Below are 9,652 nucleotides of genomic sequence, written 5' to 3' on the forward strand. Positions count from 1 at the left end.
GAAGGTGTCTTTGCAGGAGGAGCGTTCTCCCCGCTACAGGGTTAGCCCCCCCGCCCCGCGGTAACGGAACGGCCACCGCGTCTGTGACGTGGTTTCTATCGAAGGACGTAGTCGGTGCTGACGTAAGTTTGCCCCTTCTGCTTTCACCGTGCCCGCTGGTGGGGTTCGGGGTGGTTTTTCCAGCGTTACTGCCCTGGGGCGGGGAGCGGAAAGGCAGGAATATGACATATGTAGCAGCCTAGGTGACTCGTACTACCTCATAACCTGGAAGCGCTCGGGGCTTGAAGCCACGGGAGCCTGTGGACACTTGCATACACTCTGAACGCTCTGCCAGCCTCTCCCCACCCAGGGAGCTGCTCTCTGCCACATTGCAGCTGGAATGGGCTGACTTCGCTCGAGGTAGCAGGCTAAAAATCCATTGCGGCACTGGCCGCGGCTCAGGCAGGCCTCGGGTCTGAGCTCGGGTGACTAGTTGGAACCGCCGCCGGTGCCGCAACATCCACGCTGCTATTTTTAATGCACCTGCTCGAGCAAAACCATCGGGAGTCTGTCCCCCCCGGGCTGGGAGGCTCGGTACCGCTGCAGTGTGGACACCCGCAGAGAAGCGGCGTTGGTCTGGCCTGGGGGCTAGGCGTTCCTCGGTTCGAACCCCACTGCTAACACTAACTTCATTGTGGCCTTGGGCAAGTCGCTTCACCTCAGTTTCCCCATCTGTAAAATGGGGGCGGTAATACTTGTGGTACCTACCTACCTCCCTGGAGCGTGGTGATGATTAACCGGTTAATGTCTGTAAAGCGTGTTGAAGATGAAGAGCACTTATGAGTATTATGTAGCATCCTAGGGAAATGATCCCCACGTTCCTTTTCGAAACCCCCCCTCTCCGCCCCCCACCCCCGGGTGCAATAACAGCCCTACAGTGTCGTCCTTCTCCGTAGTCTGCTCTCTGTTTCTGGGCCCTGGGAAACGAACACTAGTGATAAAGGGTGGGATGAGGAGTGAGCAATAAGCAGAGGCTGCTCGCTTCGCCTAGTGCGCCAGGAGTCGGTTTGCGGGGGGGCCATGATGACTGAGGGTGCCCAAGGGAGGCAGGAGTGTGCGGTCTGAGGGGGCGAGGGCATTGTGCCGGGAGCCCTGGGGAATGAAGCAAGTTTCTTGCTCATCTCCTGTTGATTAGAGTCAGGCGCGGTACCGATTCCGCCAGTCGGACTTTGCGCTCTAGGGCTGGGGTGGGATTTCCAGGAAGGCAGCATCCCTGGCCGCATTTGGAAGTTCCTGCGTTTTAGCACGGTCGTCAGAATCCCTTCCCGTCTGCAGCTAATGGTGGTTGTTTCAGTGTCGAGGTTTAACGCCCCCATCGGCACGTCCTCAGGGCATGTGAGTGCAGGGGATGGAGACAGAGCCCTGAAGGCATCTGGCTGCGTTCCTCCAGGCAGAGCCAGAGCTCGCCCGGGGAACCAACCATAGCTCCGGAGCAGAAGGAACCCTGCTGACCTCTGCCCTGACGTGCGCTTTCAAATACTGCTGCCCCAGTCAAACCGCGTGGCACTGAAAAAAGCCAGTGGTGGCGAGACCATCGTCTGAGATCTGCCCTCCGCGGTCTGTGTCATGCTAACCAGTTTAAGGGGTGCTGTATGCAGACATCCCTGGGAGGCCCCAAGCTTGACCCAGCCCCTGGATAGGGCCCTCCAGGGAAAGTGTTTGAAAGAGGAAGCGGATGTTGAAATGACAGAATTCTAGTTCTTGGTTAAATCTGCCCCGAACTTTGTTAGCACTGGTTGACTTCTGACTTCATGTCGAACTGAACAGGTTAACCCCTGATTGTCGTAGAGGGGGTGTCGGACGCCTTTCCCTGCACCACCTGGTGCTGGCTAAACGGACTGCAGGTCTGAACCAGTCTGGGGTTTGCTACGAAGGGTTTTCAAAGAGGCAAGCAGGCTTGGGTGCAGGCAGCTATCCGGGCATCATTCTGACATGTCCCAGAAGCTGTGTGGAACGCTGCGGGGCCCTGCCCCACGGTTACAGCTCTGCAGACCCGAATCGAAGCAGTGAAGCAAAAGCCTTTGCGGCAAAAAAACCAAAAAAGAGAGAGACGCTTGGACACTGAAACACTAACGGGCAAGCAACACCCTGCCCCAGGTCAGGGGAAGGGAAGGCTGGTGCCTGCCCCTTTGTCATTACTCCGGTCTGTGGCTACGTCTACAGTACGAGCTAGGGGTGTGAGTCCCCCTTTGTGTACACAAACTCATTGAGGTAGCCGTGGAGCCATCTGAAACTGATGGGTATTTCCTTGGCACGGCTAAGGCAGGCCCCCGCTGCCGCTACCCAGGCTTTGACGGCTCCGCAGCTCATAGTGTAGATGTAACCAGTGTGTCGAGGAAGGGGGAGCAGCCCGAGCTCAGATTCCTGCCCACCTCTGTCTTTGGCTCTTCCCTGGGTTATGACCCGTTCACGTTCTCCCTCAAAACACTCCGAGAGCGGCAGCCATTTGACGTGTGTGGTTGTGGAAGTGAAAAAAATTCCGATTTGCAAAACACTGTCACAAGTTCAGTCCCTTAGTTTCTCCTCCTTGAATTCTCCGAATTGGGATGAGGCCAAAACCTGGGCTCTCCCTCCCGGCCTGGGGATCCAAGGGCAGGATCCAGCCCTCATCCCCCGGAGTGCCCTCCTGCAATATGTCAGCCCTAAACTCCATGGGAGTCAAGTGGAACCTTTCTGCTGGCTTTGGTGGGTTTTAGAGCGAGGCCCTAACCCCAGACACGATGACCAATCTGCCACGGGTCCTGGTGTCTTCCCTTGCTTGGTGCCACCATCTTTACCATTCAGTTTTCTGCCTCCCCTTTGTCATGAGGCTACCATTGGGTCTTGCCAGCCAGGCTAGGAGATCAAGCAGTCTTCACGAGCAATGTCCATGCCGCTTTGTGTATCAGGAGGGCAGGATTAGGTGGAGTCCAGAGACAGAAGGAGTCTCTCTGATGCTTTCACTCTGAAACCAGAGCAGGCTGCTCTGATCCCTGGGGCTAGAGTCCAAACTCCGTGTCTCCCACGCCAGACATGTCCTGCCGATGCCCCCGGCTCACAGAGCTGGCTCCAGTGCTGGTTTACTGCCTAACAATTATTCATGCCCTGGCCCCACTTCAGAAGCAAAACGCTACTTATCGTGGGAAAAGGTAACAGTATTGTCTGGTAGACCATACAGGGGGCTGGGAGAGACACCCCCTGGGCTCTGTTCCCAGCTTTTCCATTGGCTCAGTGTGTGTTCTTGCTTCAGTTACCCCCCAGTCTGTAAACATGGGGGACACTAAGAAATACCTACCTCACATGGGGGAGGGTGTGAGGTTTCATTCTTGTTTGTAAAGTGCTTTGGGATCCTTGGGGATGAAACGGGGGCTTGTAACAGGACAACATGTTGTCAACGATCCAAGCTGCATTGTAGGGTTCTGTTTAATCCCAGGGGCCTGCCACGCTAATGGAGCTTGAAGCAAGCTGCCCATCTCTAACCAAAAGGCAGCGGTGTCCCAATGGAGAACGTAACCTTCTGAGACTGATCTCTGTATTTCTGAAACACAAACGGGGTTTGCTTTCATTCCTCCCCTCTCTCGAAGGATCCAGATCTCTTTAAAAAAAAAAAAAAAATGAAGCAGAAAAACGAGTTGTAATTACTGTCTAACCTTTTCATTAAGTTAATAGTAGGTACTGACCTGATATTTAAGTGGTTACTATCTATTTGCTGTAAAGTTTTGTATATTTTGTAAACTTTTCCCGCCACCCAAAATAGTAGATGTCTAAAATCGTTGTACATCGGATTCTTTTATACTTCATCATCCAGCACAAAGTGTGGTTTTTATTTAGAATAATAAAATGGAAAACAGCCACCGCTTGCGCTTTGCGTCTTTTTGTTTATCAGTTTTAATCTGCAGGTGGAAGTTCGGGCCTTTCTGGTCAAGCACTGCGTGGGTCCCACACCTGATTCTCAGTTACCCCTTTCCTGGGCCCAGGGCGGTGGCAGAGGTCAAGGATCACAGGTAATTCTGCTGCACTCTGCCTGGCCTTAGGGCTGCTCTAAATTAAACTCTGCTTCCAATAGCATCTGGGGAGCAGAGAATGGCCATGGTGCAGTATAGTCTGGTCATCCCCCAATTCATCCCCTATGCCAAGGGCCCTTCCATCAGCTCTATATTGCCCCGGGGGGATTCTCAAGGAGTCATTTATACCTGCGTTTAGGCCCCTATATGCTGCCAGAGATACTGTCATTGTAAATCAGGCCCAGACAGCCTGCTGGTTTTCTTCCCGTTGGCAAACCAAACTAACGAGCGGATGATGCTGGTCTTTTCAAGAGGCACATTCCTTTCTCCAGGGACAAGTCTGCCTTCTCGGTTCAGAGATAGAACGAACTGGTTGTTCAGCTGATGCAAACAAATGAGGCAGCCGTTCCCCGGGAGAGTCGTCTCGAGTGCTTCTTGGAGAAAACCCAGGCGTTCGTCTTCTCTGTGGAAGGGCTGCCATGTGTGGGAGACAATGAGCCGAAAGTCAATTGGCTTCGCTCTAGCACGCCTGCCAGTTTAATAGATTCAGACGTCAGGGAGGACGGGCAAGCTTTTTGCCGCCCCTTCTCACCAACCCAGACCCGTTCCGTAAAACTGCGGGAGAGATGGTGCTGGAGCTGCGCTAGAGAGCTTTGGGAGACGTGCCAGAGACGCTACAGGGATTTCTCTATTGCTGCTGATTTTACGTGGAATCCACCCAGATGCTACGGGGATGGGCGGCAGTATGATGCCCTACATGGATAGATCTGGATTCATTTCCCATCTCCGTCACAAACTTCACATGTGACATCAGGCAAGCCACTTTCTCTTACCTCAGACCCCAACCTGGAAAATGGGGGTGATCATTAGACTTGTCTGTCATTTGATGGTTTAATCATAGAATAACAGGGTTGGAAGGGACCTCGGGAGGTCATCTAGTCCAATCCCCTGCTCAAAGCAGGACCAATCCCCAGCTAAATCATCCCAGCCAGGGCTTTGTCAAGCCTGACCTTAAACACCTCTAAGGAAGGAGATTCCACCACCTCCCTAGGTAACCCATTCCAGTGCTTCACCACCCTCCTAGTGAAAAAGTTTTTCCTAATATCCAACCTAAACCTCCCACACTGCAACTTGAGCCCATTACTCCTTGTTCTGTCACCTGTTACCACTGAGAACAGTCTAGAGCCATCCTCTTTGGAACCCCCTTTCAGGTAGTTGAAGGCTGCTATCAAATCCCCCCTCATTCTTCTCTTCTGGAGACTAAACAATCCCAGTTCCCTCAGCCTCTCCTCGTAAGTCATGTGCTCCAGCCCCTGATTATTTCCGTTGCCCTCCGCTGGACTCTCTCCAATTTGTCCACCTCCCTTCTGCAGTGTGGGGCCCAAAACTGGACACAGTACTCCAGATGGGGCCTCACCGATGCTGAATAGAGGGGAATGATCACGTCCCTCGATCTGCTGGCAATGCTTCTACTTATACATTGAAAGCTCTTTGGAACAGAAGAGCTGTGGCTCGCTATCTGTACAGTTCCCTAACTATCCCAGCTGGCACCTCCAGGTGCTCCTGTCATGTAAGTAATGAACAGTCATTATAAAGCTGGGATACCGCTGGGCCACCTGTCCCAGCCCAGATTTTCTGTGTGCTTGAAGTGATGAGCTGGGATGGCCCAAACCACATGTGTTTATTGGTGCAGGCAGTCTGCATTTATTAATGGCTTTTCTAGCACATGTATTAGCAAGCCGTGCCTGTGCTAAGGAAAATATCCCTACGATATTGCCGTGTTGGAGAGTTTTCATGACTTTTTAATTCTCCATCACCCTATATTTAAAATGTTTGATGACCCACCGCGGTAGCATCGTAAGTAAGATATTCGGGAAACTTGCCGTTCTTTGGGAACGTTTTCAGTCAGTTTCACGCCGTGCTTCGCGTAGACTGAGGATCATAAACGGCTGGAAAATATATATTGCTCTACATCTGGAAAACTGCGTTCCTGTCCCTTTCCAAAGCATCTGGGGGGGAGGGCTAGCTCAGTGAATCATAGAATCATAGAATATCAGGGTTGGAAGGGACCTCAGGAGGTCATCTAGTCCAACCCCCTGCTCAAAGCAGGACCAATTCCCAACTAAATCATCCCAGCCAGGGCTTTGTCAAGCCGGGCCTTAAAAACCTCCAAGGATTTTAAAAACCTCCAGTGGTTTGAGCTAAACCCAGGGTTGTGAGTTCAATCCTTGAGGGGGCCATTTAGGGATCTGGGGCAAAAATCTGTCTGGGGATTGGTCCTGCTTTGAGCAGGGGGTTGGACTAGATGACCTCCTGAGGTCCCTTCCAACCCTGATATTCTATGAATGGCTCTGTGTCTCGTTAGTACACCTCTACCCCAATATAACGCTGTCCTCAGGAGCCAAAAAAATCTTACCGCGTTATATCGAACTTGCTTTGATCCGCCGGAGTGTGCAGCCCCGCCTCCCCGGAGCACTGCTTTACCGCGTTCTAGCCGAATTCGTGTTATATCGGGGTAGAGGTGTATTTAGCCACCTACGTCACTTAGGTGCTTTTTTTAATTTTGCCCAATGCCTCTCGTTGCTCAGACCCATCTTTTAAAACATTTCTTGGCCTGGGTTAAATTCCTTAGCAGCGATGGGTGAGGTTTGGCTCTGCTCGCCACGTCTGTTGTGTGAAACGAACAGGCGGCAGGTTTAAAACAAACCCAAGGAAGTATTTCTTCACCCAACGCACAGTGACCCTGTGGCGCTCGTTGCCAGGGGATGCTGTGAAGGGCAAAAGTGTAGCTGGGAGCAAAAAAGAATGGGCTGAGTTCACAGAGGATAGGGCAGGGGTGGGGTGGGCAAACTTTTTGGCCCGAGGACCACATCAGGGTTCCGAAACTGTATGGAGGGCCAGGTAAGGAAGACTGTGCCTCCCCAAACAGCCTGTCCCCCACCCCCTATCCGCCCCCTCCCACTTCCCACCCCCTGACTGCCCCCCACAGAACCCACCACTCATCCAATCCCCCCTGACTGCCCCCTCCTGGAACCCCTGCCCCTAACCGCCCCCCTATGGGACCCCACCCCCTATCCAACCCGCCCTGCTCCCTGTCCCCTATCCACACCCCTACCCCCTGACAGGCCCCCCAGGACTCCCACGCCTATCTAACCCCCCCGTTCCCCATCCCCTGACCACTCCACCCCCAGAACCTCTGCCCCATCCAACCACTCCCTGTCCCCTGACTGCCGCCCAGGACTCCCCGCCCCTTATCCAACCCCCCCGCTCCCTGCCCCCGACCCCACCCCCGGAACCTCCGCCCCATCCAACCGTCCCCTGTCCCCTGACTGCCCCCAGGACCCCTGCCCCTTATCCAACCCTCTCACTCCCCGCCCCCTTACCATGCCGCTCAGAGCAGCATGTCTGGCAGCTGCCGGGCCGGAGTCAGCCACACCGCCGCGCTGCCCGGCAGGAGCTCGCAGCCCCACTGCCCAGAGCGCTGGCGGCACGGCGAGCTGAGGCTGGGGGGGAGGGGGGACAGCAGGGGAGGGGCCAGGGGCTAGCCTCCCCGGCCGGGAGCTCAAGGGCCAGGCAGGATGGTCCTGCGGGCCGGATGTGGCCCATGGGCCGTAGTTTGCTCATCTCTGGGATAGGGCCATCAAGGGCAGTTCGCCAGCATGGCAAGGGACACAACCTGGGATTTGGGGAAGACAGGTTCAGTTCCCTTCTTCGCCCCAACTCCCTGTGTACCCTTGGGCATTACAGTAAAACTTTGAAAGGAGCCAAAGTCCCATTTTCAGAGAGGGATTTAGGAGCCTAAGTCTTACTGAACAGCAGTAGAATTTAGGCTCTCAAATCACCTAGACACTTCTGAAAATTAGTTTTTCTGTCCCTCTGTTCCCCATCTGTAATAATCCTTCCTTACCTCCCAGGACTGTGGCGAGGATAAATATATGTAAGACTGCGCGGTCTGTTCAGCTATTATCATAATGAGGATCTTGTAAGTACCTAAGATCGGTAGCTCTGTCTTAGCGGTGATACTCAGACTGAGACTTGCAAGCCACAAGCGGCTCTTTAATGCGTCTCTTGCGGCTCTTTGCAGCGCATGATATTAAACCACTGTGTGATTTAATTATTAACCAATCTAAGTCATTAACCAATTAGGATGCTTTTACTATGTTATTAACCAGCTGCCGTTGATAAAAGAATAGTACCTGGTCAGTCATTTTGCAGTGAGACGCGCGTGTGTGTGTGCGTGTGTATCTATACACACACACTAAATATTGCCTGTCATACTGTTTAACTATGACTATATAATACTATAGTAAATGAAACAATGAATCCACACTGCGGTGGCTCTTGTGGGGAATGTTGGTCGCTAATTTGGCTCCTTGAACCCCTGGGGGCTGAATCTCTCTGCTCTATAGTATTTCTAATGCACCCCCCTCGATGATATTTCAGTGCTAAGGAAGGTAAAGAGGTGACTTGCTTGTGGTTTTTAAGTGCCTACGTGGGGAGAAGAGATCTGATAGCAGAGGGCTCTTTAATCTATCAGGCAAAGCTCCAATGGCTAGAAGTTGAAACCAGACAAATTTACACGAGAAATTCCGCGTTTTTGAACTCTGAAGGTAATTAACTGTTGGAGCAGCTCACCAAGTGATGTGGAGTTTTCTCCATCACTGGAAATCTTTCACTCAAGCCTGGCTGCCATTCTAAAAGATGCTGCCTAGTTCCTCCTTGTGTTATTGGCTCCAACGCAGGGGTCACCGGGTAAAATTCTCCAGCCTGTGTTGTGCAGGAGTCAGACAAGATGATCCCTTCTGGCTTTAATATCTCGGAATTGTGGCATACAAAGTCATCCATGCAACAGAGCCGTGTTTTTAAAAATGAAGTTTAATAGGTCAGATATAAAGAGCTTTAAATGTTTAGGTATCATGAAGAAATTGGATACATTTCTACCCAGGCAGAGCGGGTCTGTCACACACTATCATGCAGTGGTCTTCCATTTCTTTAGCAAAGCTGACAGTCAAAGGCGCGTCTATGAACCGTTCCTGGGGAGCTCAGGACTGGCTCTCTGGCCCTCACCATTGGTGAGCGGCTGCCATCCTGTTAACGTGTCCGTGGTGGTGGTAATAATCTGGATTACCACAGCACGGAATTACATAGCCTAGCTCCACGTGTGGGCCGGGAGTGACCTGTATCAGGTGTTGTGCAAACGCAGAAGTGTCTGCCCAAAGAGCCGACAGTCTGTGCTGCTGTTTTACACTGTACAAGTTGTTAAACTTTGCACAACAGGAGGAGGGGAACGGGCACAAGTTGCTTCTCTTTAAAGGGTCGGTGCCTTTTCCCGTAGCTGTTGCATGCAAGGCCTTGGTGGAGATGAATGGGCGCGTTTTGCAGGCAAATATGGATATACGTAGGCAGCAAGGTGTGGGCTGGAAGCCAGCGAAAGGCCCGCCAGGAGTGAGAATGGTACTGGATTGGCTGGTTGTGTGTCTGGCCTGCTGCCGTTTGGGAGAGCAGATTCCTGGTCCCCGGGCTGGGGACAGAGGAGCAGGAGTGACCCACGTCCCTTTGCGGGACCGCTAAAGAGCAGCATGGAGGCATTCCCAGGGGAGCGCTGAGCGGGGGGAACCGTGGCTCGTACA

This window comes from Emys orbicularis, chromosome 19 (assembly GCF_028017835.1).
Source record: "Emys orbicularis isolate rEmyOrb1 chromosome 19, rEmyOrb1.hap1, whole genome shotgun sequence".
NCBI classification, from domain to species: Eukaryota; Metazoa; Chordata; order Testudines; family Emydidae; genus Emys; species Emys orbicularis.